The sequence below is a fragment of the Oreochromis niloticus genome, linkage group LG10 (assembly GCF_001858045.2).
Source record: "Oreochromis niloticus isolate F11D_XX linkage group LG10, O_niloticus_UMD_NMBU, whole genome shotgun sequence".
NCBI lineage: Eukaryota > Metazoa > Chordata > Actinopteri > Cichliformes > Cichlidae > Oreochromis > Oreochromis niloticus.
In genome coordinates this window covers 6,149,212-6,166,161 of record NC_031975.2, presented here as the reverse complement: position 1 = coordinate 6,166,161, position 16,950 = coordinate 6,149,212, and the positions used below count along the sequence as shown (strand labels likewise).

Genomic DNA, 16,950 nt, shown 5'->3' with positions numbered 1-16,950 from the left:
CTCCAGGGAGATGCTAAAGATGTGACATGTATTTGTTTACTGTTGCTCTAAGCCGGCGGTCTGAGCGCTGCTGATTTTCATTATACAAATCGAATCAGCGACTGATCCATACATGTGACGCCAGGTGAATGTAATTAACTACCTGATGGGATAGAAAAACAACAACTCTGGGTCCTGAGGACAGAAATTCAAAATCACAACTCTAAGTCACTGCAGTAATCAATATCCTCTGAGTTTCTAAGAAATGTTGACAGTTGTTCACACGTCTACTTTGGCATTAGAGGTTAGCTCAACTTAAAACCAGCTGCAGTTTCAGGGTGAGAGGCTAAACCGATGATAAGAGACAGGGAGAAGTGGTGCTATGCTAGGTTGTTATGTGGCTGCGACATTGACACATATCTGTGGTATATGATGCTATTTAACTGCTACGAAAGTGAGACTATAGCTAAACCAATGCAGAAGAGCTTGAGCCATGCTTTTATAGTTACACTTTACAGATGTCCTCTAAAGGCCTCATATGCGCGCAAAGTTACTGTTTTGAAAAGGGGACAGCTGTAGGTTACAGTCACTGAATGCATGTGTGTGTGTCTGCATGACGTGGCTGTGCAGAGCAGGCAGTTTGCATGTTGCTGCTTTCTTGCAACAGCTCCTCCAAATTACATGTGACAGTGATTGAAATCGCTTTTCTCAGAAAAACAAGAAAAAGATAAGCAGAAATATAGTGTCTTCCTGTAGAACTGTCTTTGTGTGACTTTTAGTCCCTGTAAAAGTTAGAAATCTTTAATCTTTGCTCTTTTTTGTAGATCATTTAAAGTTTTCAAAGTTTAACCTAAACCTTAATTCCAAGTTTAAGTAATGTTTTGGATTTCAGTCGTGAGGCTTAATCTTAAGCTTAAGAGGCTTGGTTTCGATGCCCATCCATGTGCACTGTCATTTAGTAACTTGAGAAAACATAAAACACCCAAATATAAAAATATGAGAGCTGGTCAACCAAACAAGCTGATCCAATTTGTGTCATAATGTGGCTCAGCAGTGCGTATCGCCCCAATGTTTCTTATATGAACTTCCGACATCTGGGGATTCTGCAGAAGAGAGTATGGATGGAGTCCGGGAGGATCAGAGCATTGGTGGGCTCCTGGACATTCTCTGACACAATCTGGCGGTATCAGATGCAGCAATACATAAAGTTCCAAAAGGTTCAAAATTGGACTCATCTCTGTGGAATGTGAGGGCCAGTCATTGGCATCAATGCCTTGGTCATCCCAGAAGTGCCTACACATTCTGATCACATGAGGCCAGACAGTGTCATGTGCTAGGAGGAACACAAAGCTCACTGTACCAGCGTAATGTTTGAAAATGGGTAGTGTTGGCTAGCGCACAGAAGTCTGTGCGGTCCTCTATCACTAACCCAATGCCAAAACCGTCATGCTGGATGGTGTTGCATACAGTGTCACCAGACGCTTTAACATATGATCAGCGTAAACCTGCCTTTATCTTTGAGGATAATGGTGTGCCAGTCGTGGCTAGTTTTGGTGTTCTCTAGCTAATGTCAGTTGCATTGCATAGTGCTGGACTGTGAGCACAAGTTCCATTAAAAAGGTGTCAGGCCCTCACGCCACCCTCATGGAGTCTCTTTGTGACAGTTTGGTCAGAAAAAATGCACGATTAACTCTGTATTAACTCTTTAACCGCATTGTCCTGTTACCTTCTTGAGACTTTCTTGAGAGTGTTCTGGCACATGCAGGAAATCATGGAGAAGCTGAACTGCCTGTGCAACTTGAATAGACTGCAGGTACCAGAATAAAATGCAAAATTAGATAAAGATCAATCAGGATGGATAAGGAGAGAGCAGTGGTCTGTAGATACCGCTTAAAAAAAACCATTGGTTTTGTTTGATGTTGCCTCTGAAAACATATTAGTACTCCTCAAGTTGAACTAACTTCAGGTGGTATGTGCGTGTACAGACTCTAAAATTTGCACAATGAATATTTATCACACTATTAATGGAGAATGAAAGTGTGTTTTTGTTTGAGTCATCAAGCCAAGCTGCAAAACATCTGTGGTCACAATGAGTTCTGAAGGAGCAGGAAGTCCTGAGCTCAGGCTTTGTTCACATTCAAGGAAAGCAATAAACACACGATGCAAGAAATTTTAAAGGAAGTTCCTGCCATTATATATATATTTTATAGCCCCTTGACAACCCTCAATAAGTATTATTAATTAACAGTGACATGTTCACAAACTGACACCGACAGCAAAGACGCACTGGCCCTTTTTTCATCTGTCAGCTACGAGCCTGTTGCATGTGAAGGCCAGACCTGTGCAGTCATGTCAGATCACATTCCTCTCACAGCTCCCCATTCCCTCTCGTAGCTGGCTCAGCAGCAGCACTAATCACAGTGTGTGTGTGTGTGTGTGTGTGTGTGTGTGTGTGTGTGTGTGTGTGTGTGCATATATGTGTGTCCATCCTACTGTATGTGCAAACATACAAAGACACACACAGTCAGACTCCAGGACAAAGATGGACAGTGACAAATAAGTTGATAAGAAAAGACTGCAGAGGGCAGATTGTGCATGTGTGACATGTGTGAGGGAGTGTGCCTGGATAGGGAGACTGAGTAGAGCACATTTTGACCCAGCCCAGAGCTGGTGGTGTAGGTATGTCTGAGTTCAGGGTGGGTGCTGGAGTTCGTTCAGGGTGGAAAGAGAGGGACAGGCGTGAATGCTAAACCAGCAGCGGACAACAACAGCTCTCTGGGAGCCGGATCAGAAAAGCAAACACAGCATCAAGCGACAGGAAGCGTCTCGTTCTGCACAAAAGGCAGAACCACCGCATTTTAGGGCTCAGAGAAAAAGAGTATGAGAGAGAAGCATAGCCCTGCGCAGGGAGAGAGAAAAGACATCCACACATACTGGATGCAAATATTAATAGCATTATTAGCTAAAACATGGTGACAAAATCCCCAGAGAGCCATGCCACACAAACATTTACTCTTATGAAGGTTTGAATAGCCTATAACATTCTGGTCCTAAAAGAGCACAAACAGCATTTTAAAAATCTTGCCAGAGTCATAAAACTGACAACAGAACAGTTAAAGTTAAAGTTATAAAACTGAAATTCTGTAAAACATGATTTCATTTTCAAAAAAACAAACACGATCATAAAATCAATCAGTGAGGATTATTTTCCTGTCAATAAACAAAACAAAAATCTAGCTGTGGTGGACATTAAAAGGTCAAGGACATGTCACATCCATCCTGGATGACACGTCCTTCCTGCTGTAAACCAACCACACAAGCTGGCTGGCTGAAGCGCACACAGACGGTGATTAACACCGCAGAAACAAAAGGAAAGGGTGTGTGCTTCTGGTGCCACATATGGATGATAGCACACTGCTGTAATCCTGTCATGGCAGCTGATACTCTGATTTCAGACATGGCGTAAATGCAAGTACAGCAAGTAAACCTATGCTATGACAGATAAACTGAATTACAGTACATATCAAACACACAGTTTGTCAAAACCCCAAGTAGGAAATATCAGGCTGGAGAGTTATTTTCTGACATTTCACGTCAAATACATGAATCGGGCACCAGAAATGCACCCAACCTATCGAAATCATGAATGAGTGCAAAGCAAACATGAGAACAGACAAGTGAAATGAACACAGGGGGAAAGGAATGGGAAGAAAGAAAAGACACAGAAGGAAGTGAGAAAAATCTCGTAATGAAACATAGTTTTGAGCACTGATGGGCGGAAATCCCAGGCAGGTGGGACCATGGAGATGAAGTAAGCAATCACAGGAGTTCTCCAAAGACTCAGCTTGTTGATTGCATTAGGCTTTTCTGTATGGGGATAAAGAGCAGGGAGCGCAACAGAATGTCAAAGAAGGCACACAGGTGAATCGAAGTCACGATTCACAACCGTTCTGTCTATTGTGAGCCAACTGCAAATAGATATAATGTAATGCAGTGTAAGCTGCCAGTTGCTATGCAGTTTAGACTAAAAACAGCACACCTCTAACTTAGCTGTAAACACAGTGTTACCAATCCCAACAAGGAAAAGCTTGAAAAAACATGGTGTGCATGGTGAAAAGGCATCCCTGTACTTCTAAATTTGCTTAAAAAGAGAAACATCATCTCCACCATTACTGCTCAAAAAACTTGTCAGATGAGCAGCAGATTCAAACCCAAACTGTTCTTGCCTACCATTGCACCACTGTGCTGTGCTGTGCTGTGCGCTCTAGTATGTTGGAGCAATATGCTTTGATTGGCCAGAACCCATACAAATAAGCCCAGCATGCAACGCACAGTGAGGCAGAACCCCACGAGAAACATTTACATGCAGATATAGCCAGTCTGCCTGGTTGGAATGGGTATGTTTTAGTTGAATCTGATCATGATGAATAGTTATCTAGTCTCCTATCAAATTTAAGCAGATTTTAGCCTTAATAGCTACATACTGTACAGGCATCTTTTAGACTTCTAATTAACAGAAAAGTGAGAGAAGATCAGTTTGTTGTGGCCAATTGTCACTTATTAAATTTAGACATAAAGTGACTTCTTTTCCTGACAGGGTGACCAGATTTACCCCAGAAACAAACATCATCATCCATGGATGCTGGGTTCTTGGTGAGATTATTCAGTCTATGATATTGATAGTCTATGATAAAATTATCATTCTAATTTTATTACTTTGATCACAGTGCAATGATTGACTTATTTGTCACTCCATGTGGACCCTAAACCTTAAGGAACTAATGCTTGCTTTTGAACCTGTGGATATTTCCAACCCTTCTACCACTCTGTCTTCTTACCTGATTAAAACCAATAAAAATAAATAAAACATATTCATCAATATGCCACAGTGACCCTTTAATTTGACATCTCATCAATTCCTTTCATTGTTATGCTGAGAATACCTAGCTCTACATTGACAACAAGGCACATGAATCCACAAAAGGCACTTAGCACAAGCACTTAACACTTTTCACACACACCAGATGCTAAAAGCTACTCAATATGCATTTGTTTTAATGCACTTCAACCCAGACAGCCTCAATATTATATCATTTATAAGAAAACACATGTACTAAAATATTCCAGAAAAATCCTGACTAATCACCTGTAATTTGTTATTTTACAATCATGATCTCACCCCACAGGTACAGTTAATCCTCCATTTATAGAACTTAGTAATGTCTACTCCTATCCTCTTCCTCTCCTCGATGTCTGACCTTCATTCCACACTCTCCTGGGGGGTCCATTCCTGTCTTTCAATGGTTTTCTGCATGTGTGCGAGTTCCCAGACGAGGCCGGATAAGCTGTGCTCTGTCAGGGCCTAATGTTCATAGCCCTTTGGTCATTGTTTCCATCTCGAACAAACAAGGCATTTATTTTTGTTTGGCTTCTATGGTTAATTGAGAAAAAAAAAGAAGCTTAAAACGTGTCCGGAGTTGTCCTAAATCAAGACATCAAAGAGCCTGATAAATATACAAATGTTCAAGAAAGGCTTTTTTGCTCACTGAACGTGACCAAAAAAGGCTACAAGTAGACATCTTACTCTTCAATGCCACAAGACGGTTTTTCCAAATTAGGTGAAAAGTTTTCAAAAGTTTTGACACAATGACATGAGACCAAAATAACCAAATATAAAATGAATAAATCATTTCTAGATATGTAAATTATCCAGTTTGTTGTGTGATTTTTGTGGTCTGTTTGTTGTTCAGGAGCAATCGTCACTTTAGCGATGTAAAAACTGAGTCAGAGCACAGGGGCGAAAAAAAAAAAAAAATCCCACACACATATTAAGCACAAAGCAGTGAGTTTCAGGCAGAGTTGTTCCGGCACAACAACCTGCACCTTTGAGTCTGATCTAACAAGCTGCCTTGAAAACCAGTGCAACAGAAGTTATATAAAAGCGGTCTTGTGTTTCAAGTCTGTGTCCAGTCCAGCACTGATGTAGACAGGATCTCTTGTGAATACTAATTTCCTGTGAGAGGCCTCTTTACTCTCTCCCACAGGGCAGAGTCAATCAGAGCGAGCTTAAGGTCTTCTCTGATTGATCTGAGCTTCCCAGAATCTGACATTTTAGGTGTGACAGAGTCTGCCTGGGCTCACACCTCATCCTCCCCTGAGAGTTCTAATGCAGGCTGGGCTTTCAGCTACTCTGAGGATACTCTATGTTACTTGGGTTTGGAAGCAGCTGGTGGATAAATGCACCCCTTCTCACATCACATTCTCCCTAAGGGGTGCAAGACTGCTTCTCCATGGTGATAGCACGGCTATTGTACTCAGTACTTGCGTGTTTACATGCATGTAATTTGCAGTGTTTCCCTTTCCCCCCCCCCTTGAACTGTATTAACCATCACGGTCTGTCCAGAAACCCCACCCAGCAAACATTCTGACAACAGCGCATCATCATCAAGTACATTAAGATACTTAGATTATGATAACTCACTGTTTTTCTACAGCATTATCTATATAAAATAAAGCATACATGTACAGAACCCAAACATATGTGAAACAAGCTGGAAGGTGAGATGAAGCTGTTTTAGCAGACAGACGACTGTGAGTACTCATCTCTTGCAAAGGCTTTGTGCTCGGCCACAATCGCAGACTTATTGTGCCCTCAGGAGCTATAAAGCATCAAATAATCGCTCAGCATGCTTACAATAGCTCCTACTTTCTCTTTCCCTTTAATTAGACTGCTGTTTGACCAAAACGTCTGCCAACAATAGGACTGTAATAACAACTTGCACGGGGGCCGACCCTCCCATCAGTTTTGTCTCAGACTCGCACAGCAGCTTTTCTGGCTCTGCAGTGGCAGATGAGCGTGAAATAGGAGCTTGTTTCCTGACTCTGCCACTCCGAACCAGAGGGGCAATGGAAAGCCAAGGGTGCACAGTGAAAGCCGCCTCTTCAAACTGACCATTAATTATGTAGCCCGAAGAGGCCGAGGACAAATTACAACTCGCTGACGCTATACTAAAGAGCCAATTAGTGTTGAGGGATTACCTCTTTGACCTTAGTCCACAGCAGGGAGGAGAGGGACTGCAAAGTGTGTGTGGATGTATTGATAACACTAAACCTCACTAACCTTTATCAGAGCACAACACGAGCATGACAGAGAGACACCTGAATGCGACGGTTTTTCTGGTCCTTTGGTTCGGTTTCCCATCCTGGAAATGCATACAGTGTGACATGTCAGTCGGTGTCTCTCAGACGCTGGGCCTGTAATTAGGGGCTGAAGCAGCCTGACCTTTCATCAGACATATGAAGCTCAATGCATCCTATGACAATAAAATTTTCTCTGCCCACCACAGGACTCAGTCACGTGGGTTACATGCTGTGGTGCAGTTTACTAAATGATGCCATATGCAGTATGTAACACCAAAGATGCAGGACATATGCATGCATCCAAGAAAACTGAAATCCCTGTGGGTGCAGTGCCAAGAAGAAGGAAAAGGGCAAATAACAGCGGATCACCCTTATAGAGAGAAAAATAAGTCAAAATATCTGGGAGATCCTCCTTTAAATCCTAATGACTCAACTTAACATCAGAGATAAGATAGTGTTAAACTCATCTGTCTGTGAAGGTTCTCAGTCATCCAGGTCATCGTAGACTAAGGAGCTCGGAAAGAAAAGCGTCTGGACTTCTTGAGTTGCTTGAAGACGTTTCACCTCTCATCCGAGAAGCTTCTTCACTTCTTCAGTTAAACTCATCTGCTTCTCTTTTTTCTCATTTGATTGTTGGATAAGAAAAAAAAAGTATTTTTTTCTCATTTAAATCAAAAACTAAAAATAAAAAAAGATTGGTACAAGTTAACAAATATTGATGAGATGTGCAAACAGGAATTACCTCATGTCTCTACTTCACAGAAGCAGTCACACTTGTTCTCAAAGTAAACATTTTTAAGGCAAACTGCCAAACTAATGGTCCGGTACTAAACCCGATTACAGGCCACGTGCATGGTGCACATGGAGAATATGCAAAAGCACGAAGGGACCGCAGCTCAAACCGAGAACAGTTGCTCCAGGAGGGGAGTGATTATGCCACAGAGTGAAACACACCTAGCAGCCAAATCTTCTTAATGCATTCTTGATACTTGCAAATAATCACACGGTGTTGCTAAGCCCTCTGTGAGAGCAGATCATAAGGTCCCATAGTTAAACCCACACCAGTAGGAATGAGGCTCTATTAAGGGGTATTAATGTTGTACTGAACTGAATTAAGATTTGCAGTTTAGTTTATTGTTCTTCAAGAGAATATTTAAGAGGGAAATATTATTCGTGTGACAGCTAAAGACACTTGTTACTTGGTACAGACAAAGTTTAGACATAAATACAGTATATGAAACATCTGTTTAGATCAAACTACAGCCATAGAGAGGCAGTGACATTGTTATGTATCCCCATCACCCATTCATCAGTGTGTGGGTGCAGCAGAGAGTAGACTTCCTGAAGACGCAGCCCGGTGGACTTGTTTCGATTTTTAATCCCCATGTTAAAAGATTTCCAGGAAACTCCTTTTTTTTTAATGAACGAGAAAACTGTGGCATCAACGAATGCTACAGCGGTGACCTTCCACTACAAGAGAGCGTCTTTAAACATGCTCCCTGCTGCCTGAAGATGTCAAAACAGTCTAAACAATTTGAGCCGGGCAGCCTGTGTTCAGGAGCGGCATTTTATCAGACAGATTGTCAGTTTTATCTCATTAAGTCAGCGTGTTTCACCAACACATGCACCGTGAGGCCGTCAAGCACCAGTTCTCATAAGAAAAGAAGAGGCAGTTTGGGGTGGGGTTGGTTGGGGGAATCAAAGTTCACTGAGCACCACTGTCCTTGTGAAATAGAACTATTGATCTGATAGCTCATCCAATAATTCACTATTTATCACTGTGACAGCTGGGTTTATTTTTAGCAGTTATTATCACCTGTGTTTTCTCATACTTGGTCAAGCCAGAGTTATGTGCTATTAGACTCACCCCCAAACCCCAGAGACGCACAGTCAGTTACATCTGTAACTGTAATTCCTATCAGAAGGCTGAGCGTGATAAAAGAACTACTTTTATGGAGGCTGCAGCCAGTCCCCCTGTATAGCTTTAGCATACTGGCACACAAACACAGTGATTACAGAGGTAAATCTCTAATCCCACAGGGCTTAATAGGCTCCTTAAAATAGGTATTAAGGGAGTGTGTTAGCACTAGGCTTCTTGGAACCAGGTAAAGCAGCTGGGAGCACAACAACATAAAAATAAAAAAATGAATGGGCAAGCATAAAAACAGTGGAGGCTGTGAAAATACATACAGGTATAAATCCAGTGTGTCTGTAAGACTGGGTGCTTTGCTTCATTGTTTCCATTACTGCTGTGCCACAGTGATTTCATATCCCCACTGAGATGACAGGAGGAGTAATGTGCCATTACAGTCCGGCACATCACTCATGGCAGGAAAAGAAAAAAAGAAAAAAAAAGAAATAGCTACCGAACCTGAGGGCAGACTAACCAATACTGCATCCATGTAATATGAAAGGGGGTGGGGGGGCTGTCATCTCGCCTTTAAATAAAAACCGGAGGAGGGAAACACTGAAATAAAACCGTCAGACAAAGATGCAGAGAAGAGCAGGGTGTGAAAGTGAGTGGGGCTCGTCTTGTGTCTGAGAGAGGTCTCCGGCCTGTGATCCCTACCGGATAGCCTTCTGTTTTCTTCTGGCACCACTTCAGTAGAGCATTTCTCTTAGATCCTCCATACTCCCGCGCCAGTGCAGCCAAGGGGTCCTTTCTTTCCACACTGTCACAAGGGAAACACGAACCACAATCACAGAGAGAGATTTTTTGGGTGGAAGGGGGGGAGCAAATTTGCAGTAAGTCATTGAGGGGATAAGTGAACATGCAAACTTGAGTGCATATGGTGATCACAGCAAAAGGCTGTGTTCAATTATTTCAGTCCCCCCCCAAAATTTCTATATAGAAGGTAATTCAAGTGGTCCTGATCTAATAACACACAATTTACTTCTGATTTCTCAGGTGCATGCTTTAGGAACCTAAAAACTTCCATTCTTCTTTTTTTTTCTTCTTTAAACTCTGGTGTTTTAGTTCAGGGAGGTTACAAAGCGTAGGTCATCTTTAAATAACATAGAGGGCTAATAAATATTAACTTTAGAGCTAAAAATGTGCCTGCATCCACGATCACAGTGTACAATGACCTGCACAACATACCATTATTGAAAAACTAGATCCATTTCAGTCCTGAAAAATTTGAATAAACCCTTTTTAAAAAACAAAAACAAACTCTTAATGCTCTCTTTAAAAAAATAAAACATAATACTCTCTATTCCTACATAGCTTTTCCAAATGTTCCCTGTTTGAAAACTCCCTTCTGAATTCCAGGGCTTCAAATTATCATTACAAGACCGAAGCTTCTTTGGTTTGCTTGTGTATTTGTGTTGGAGTTAAGAGTTGGCTCAAGATTACTTTGGCATGAATCCAGCATCCACTCTGACTTTAAGTGTTAGGATGTAAACCTTTAGCACAGTTTTTTTTTAGTGGCATCTGTTTTACTTTTCATCCAGCATTTCCATCAAATATTGGCAAACAGTACACTCAATGCATTTCTCCAAAAAAAAAACAAAAAAACAAAAATGGTCCAACAGATTGGATAAATGCCTATCTGCAGTATTATTCAAAGGGGCTTCTCCCAAGGGTTTGTGCTGGAGCTGAGGCCATGGGAAGACCATGAGACACGGTCATTGCTCTGAGCATAGTAAATATTTCACACGTCATTGCTGCTCTGCTGCTGAATTCATTATTTCTCTGTTTGAGGCACCATAACGCTAGAAGGAGCAAGATGCTGTCCAAACATATATTGCAGTGGGGAGAGTATTTGCATTTATCATCAGTGATACAGCAGCCCTATCATGAGCCTTTAAAATACCAAATATGGAAGGAGACAGCCCCCTAATCTCCTTGTCCAGAAAGTCTACAACTCCTTCACACGCATTTACATTAATAATGTCAAGAGTGAATAGATGGGAAGAAAAGATAGACCGCATTAGGGAAAAGGAAGGCCAATTATTTGTGTGGCTGTGTGGAAAATTTATTCTTGGTAGCACAAACAATACTGTAAATACAGCTGTGTGCAGAGTGCAGAGAGCTGAACAGTCATGACAGCAGACAAGGATGTGGAGAGGCTGGACTGACAGGTTTCTGAGTTTCAACATAAACGATGAGTGCTGTTTATTAATGTCAACTGTATGTTGACTGAAGCTAAGGGTGTTGTCCAGTGTGCTGGCCAAGTATTTCATTGCTTTAACTAACTTTGCTGTTTCACCGTGATGAAGTTGCCGCCATTTACATCAGATGCAATCACGAGTGTACACAGACATGAGCTGTCTGTGCATGAAAACGATCACTAGCAAGAAGAGTATAAAAGCATGTTTGTTCACCATTTGCCTCTCTTCCCATTCTGATAAGCCAACACTCCATCTACTGTGTGCAGGCCATCTGTGTCCAATCAGCAATGCTGGACATAAAATTTGGGAAACTAACAGAGAAAGCTTTAACTAGCGATATCAGGAGGGAGTATGCAAGTTTAAAAAGCAGAAATACAACAGCAGCCATTATATCTGTAACCACCTCCAGTTTTAGAGTCATGCAGCCTATTTTAAAGCTACATTTAAAAATATATAAAGTTTGTTTTGTTAACTGCTTGTGAAGATTTGTCATCACAGCAATGGCCTTCTTTGAAAAAAATCAGCTTTAAAGCCTCAGTCAGAGATCAACTTGCTCACATTTTTGCTTTGTCACAGTAGAGAATATTTGCATTATTAAGTATTGGGAAACATAAACCCCGAAAAAATCCAGACATGTAGTTTGCATGTGGTGAAATCATAGTCAAATATGTTTGCTCCTCCTAAGCTAAAAAAAAAAGTAGCAGGTTCGTCTCAGAGTGAAGTGCTATTTACAAATAAATAAATAAATAAATAAGCAAGCTCACCTGAGCTTGCTGCTTCCTCGGTTGTAGCTGAAGGATGGCGTGCGGCTGCTGAGGGAGGCAGAGGTTTTGATTACAGACTCCAGTGACGGGCTTTTCCTCATAAGGCTGTTAGGTTTCAGGTCTTCCCTGCAGCTCGCCAATTTGTCTGTGGGAATTAAAACAACACACAGGAGAATGAAAAGAAAGTCAGAAATGGAGGGATCAAAATATAAATTACATTTGACAAATCACAATGTACAGTTGTGAAGCAGGAAAATATAACAGGGCATGAAAGGCAATGGGACAAATAGAAATTAATTGTATTCTGCTTTAAGACTTCTAGCGTTCTGCAGTTATGGGAAGTCACTTCAAGGTGTCTATGTTGCTAAACTACTGATGTACCCACTATGTGTACAAAATAATACTTGAATTGTAATGAGCAGTAAAATCTAAATAATCTGGATTTACTGCAACAAAACATTTTAAAAAATCCCTTATCCAATTAAAGTGATCCTGTGAAGTCACTGTATTTTTCAAATGACTCCTCAGGGATGGAGCAAGAAGACCTGCTGAATGTAGATGCTGACATTTTAAGAGTCATGCACAAAATTTACAGCATTTGGGTTGCCAAGGAGAAAAATCATAAAATTTTCCACCAAACCGGCAGCAGTCGGATGTTTGCATGTCATTAATACCATTCATTTAGTGCTCATTGAAGACTCTTAGTGGACTTTGGCTGTCAGTCTGTTGACCTAAAAGCCACCATTTGTTCCTGTGTGACAGTTAAAGGAAGTATGGAAATTTGATAGCACATTTATACCATTACAACGTGCCCTATATCCCTTCTGTGTTACATACCATGAGGATGGGAGAATTCTCCATGATTAATTCTTTTTTCCAGTGTCTTTGATAGTGGCTTTATGTGCGAGTGTCTCTAAAAAGAGGATGAAACAGTCATCTGAAACAGTTTCACTCACAGGAAGTCTGTATTTAAAGGGAATTTTAAAGGGAAACGGGGCGTATACCTGGATGGGGGATACAGCAGCAGCAGGTGCAGTGCGCACAGGGATCCCACTCAGTGGGCTTCTTGAGGAGGAATGCATTTGAACCGTGTGACCTGGTCCATCTGAAATACCAAGTCATGTAACCACTGAGTTCAAAAGTGCTCTGTAAAGCCTGCATTTATAAAAGCAAAGAATAACCTTTTTCATGTTAAATATGGGGAAAAAATGGCAGAAATCCTAAGAAAGTCCAAACAGTGAAGGTTTAGTCACCATGAACATCAGAAATCGAATACTGAAGCGTTTACAACAAAGATGAAACACACAGCCCACTGTGCATTTTTTTTTTTTTTTTTTTTTTTTTTTTTTAAAACAGTTGGACTCCTAGTCTTCTTTATTTTTGATATTTGATAAATTAATATTTTACTCAGGTTCTGGTATTGGCACATTTCCCCCAACAATTTATGTTGAAGTTTAGCTTGTTTCATAAAAAAAAAATGAATAGTCTTGGTTGAAAGATAAAATAAAACAAGTAAAACTGTCCTAATGTATGCAGCTCTACATAATGTTCATGTCAAGCTGCTTAATAAATGAAACAAGAAGTACCATCTCCATAATGCAGCCATGACTAAAGTTTCTATATGAAAATGCCTCCTATCAGTAGCAGATATATCCAGCATGTAACCCTCCAACCTGTCTGAGGCCAGCTTAGCCAGGACCGTCCGGCCCGACTGCACAAGTTGCAGAGAAAAGCCAAATATTCATAGACCTCTCAGCAGCTGTTCTGCTCTACAGTTACACTGTGTAATGGGATGCCCTGAAAGTGTGTGTCTGTGTACTGAGGTGTTTGTGCTCACTTTGTCCAACAGTATCAAAGGACTTAATGAGGGATTTGACAGTAGCTCCAGGCTCTGTGTTGGAATCTCCGCTGGCGTCGGCGGGCGTGGCCGGGATCATGGAGATGCCGCACCAGTGAAGGCCGTTATCTGAGTCAGACACTCTCATCTCTTCAGCTTGGGACCTGGCAGACACAATGAACAGGATTGCTGTGTGGACACATATGTAGCACAAACACTAGAGGGAGGAGAAACTGCAAATTTTGACCTGGTGAATTTCAAAACCCTGAATTTAGAACTTATCTTATGAGATAAGTTCTAAGTGAGAAAGGGGAGAATGCACGTTTTAAAAATAGGGTGTTTGCTCAGTGTATCAACAAGATCATGTGATCAGCTTGAACTGAAGAACAGTCAATAACTGATGACTAGCTGGAGACAAAAAGAGTTTGGAAAACCTCAATCTGAGCAGTAGAGACGCTTTCTGCCGTTGTACCTGGTGAACATTGGACCAAAGGCTACAAGCGTGAGGGTTTGCAGCCTCTTTATAGACAAGAGGAGACAGAAATGACGAACAAGTTCTTAACTCACTTTCGAAAAAAGAAAAAAAAAAAAAAGGAGACTGACAGAGAAAGACGACTGCAGTAAGACTGGTGTCATTTCATTTATTCATTTGCCTGATGAACAGCAGTCAGACATATAATAACACACGTCTATAAATTCACGAGCATAAAACCAGTCACGAGTCTTTCTAGGCAGAATAAATTAACAGGACATTCATGAATTGTTCATCAAAAGAAAATGACCCATCACGTTGTTAGTAGCTCATCTTTCTTTAGAAGGTTGATTTTTGTGAGTGAATCCAAATGCTTACATTTTGAGCACCAGTACCTTTACCTTGGGATTAAAATATGGCTTTTAAAAATTGTAACCTGAGATCCTGCAACCGTATACTACCACAGTATGCAATATTCTATTGAAGATTTTGTTGAACGATGAAATAAACCTTTCAAAATTACATCACAGTACTTGAGTGACAAATTAAGAAGGATGTTAAAGAAATATAAGAAGTCCTCTTATAACAGGATTTTTTTCAGAGCAACCTCTAAGGCTCAGATAAAAAGTGTGTGTTTAATTCTACATCATCTTATGCAGCTAAAAAGTTGAATTAAAGAAAATGAGTTCAGCTCATAATTTAAGTGGTGTCTTGTGTGAAATAAAATCATCATTTTAGGAACATGTAACACAGTCTTCTTGGTCTAAGGGTTAAAATGGCATGTTTCAGTAGAGCAAAAAGTGGCTTGGAGGAACAGCTGTTTGTGTTTGTGGCAGTTCCAGTGTTGGCAGTATAATATTAAGAAGACATTTAGAAGAAATATCGCAATCATTAAAAACAGGCAAATAGAAACAGCGCAGATGATACCTGTGTGCTGAGATATCAGAGATTATTATGTGTTATTATGTGTTCTACAGTGCCATCAAATGGCTAAATAGGAAACTGCATTTTGTTCCAATCAGAGGAATCAAGAGTCAAGTAAACAAGTGACAACAATCTGACTAATATAGAGCTAGTAAGCAGAATATATTAGGTCCAGAACTACCTACTGTATGAATATCACTGGACTTTTGTTCTGTTTTGTTGCTTTGGCCTTGTGATGTGTATTTTCTGATGTTACGAGTTTGTCTTTGTTCTGGCAGTGTTTGGGAAACGCAAGTCTGAGCTTTGCTACTCTCTGAACATTTACCCATATTTTTATACCGCTACCAGTTTTTTCAGTGTTCTTTCTGTAACACTTCATCTGCTCGACTTTCTGAAAGGCACAAAGCAGCTTCACACATTATAATAAACAAAAAAAACAAACAAACAAAAGAAAAAAATACAAGTCTCTCACTCCTGCAATCTCAAACACAAGAGAATCACAAAAATAAAAGGTACATTCATTGAGAAACAAAAATACAGTATTTTCAAAAGGTTCATTATGTAAAGACATGAAGAGCGATAGAAGCCGGTCTGTGTCACAAGAATTCGTCTGTGGTTACAGAGGTCACAGTGGCTTACAATTAAACTATTTTACCACATTACATGTTTAATGTCATATTAAGTGCAACAATAACACTGTCTTCACGTGGTGCTGAGGTGAGAGACGCTTCTTTAGTGCCCTTCTACTGCCGTCTTGGTCTCAAAAGTGGCCCCGGAGCTTATTCTGGAGAGAAAAGGAGAAAGGACATGAACTGCAGTGTAACAACTAATGCTTACACAATGACCTTGTTTTCTTCTCAGCATTATTATTTTCAAAGCCAGACCTGTGGGCACTTGCAGACTTCTAAAAACTCTGCTTCATGCATACCTCAAAGGATTAATACAGTCACTCAGAATCAAATTTCAATAAAATCACCCGGTGATGAAATGTATCTGCAGCAGATGATGCATTGCATGAGTTTAATCCCGTCATGCCGTGCAGACCATCCTGCTATACAACCAAAAAACAATTAAGAGTGTTATTCATTTAAAGGACAGCAGGTGGCACCAGATACATCTACTTGAACCAAATGTTGAAAAAAAAAAAAAAAAAAAAAAAATCAGGCAAAGCAAACCAAAAAGGGTACAATAGCCCTGAGGGTGCAGTCAGCCAGCACACAGAAAGACAGACAGAGTCAGACAGGCTGAAGCGGCAACACAAAGCCAAACACAGATAGGAAGGTCAGTGAGCATCAGCAGCACACAGGGCAGGGAGAGGGAGGCTGGCTGAGAGAGCACTGCGGGAAACTCACCTGGGCTTTACATAGGGAGGCTTGTCAGAGGGACATCTTTGATAGAGTCATCACAGGGAGCTGCTGGAGGTGGGGAGCGGACGCAGCGTAACAGCTAATCTCGGGGAGAGTTTGCTGATTTAGCCGTGGCCTAAAGCCACTACTATATTCTCAAGTACTGCATGAAATCTGAAGAAAAGACATATCTGGTTTTTAAACCAAATATTACGGTTTCTTAAGTGGTAAAACTACTGGTGAGTAGTTAAATAATAATTAATAATAAAAAAAAAAGATTTTAAAAAAATAAATAAATAAAATTAATAAAAATAATTTCAGTCAAACTTGTTTTGCTACCTAAAAGGATTATACAATGACCAGCCACAAATATAA

General features: G+C 40.6%; 1 long non-coding RNA gene across 7 annotated transcripts in view; it reads right to left on the bottom strand.

Annotated features, from left to right (window-relative positions):
- The window catches only part of LOC106096598 (cytospin-B), a 72,686-nt gene that overhangs the window by 12,884 nt on the left and 42,852 nt on the right, over positions 1 to 16,950 (bottom strand). For 6 of the 7 annotated variants that reach the window (XR_002059559.2, XR_002059554.2, XR_002059556.2 and 3 more), the window contains 5 exons: positions 13,834 to 13,997; positions 13,001 to 13,101; positions 12,834 to 12,909; positions 11,997 to 12,141; positions 9,689 to 9,791 (listed from right to left, as the gene is read on the bottom strand). This is a non-coding gene — a long non-coding RNA (cytospin-B). Of the gene's footprint in view, positions 1 to 9,533; positions 9,558 to 9,688; positions 9,792 to 11,996; positions 12,142 to 12,833; positions 12,910 to 13,000; positions 13,102 to 13,833; positions 13,998 to 16,950 lie in introns of those variants that run through there. The other variant, XR_002059561.2, reaches the window with a different exon arrangement.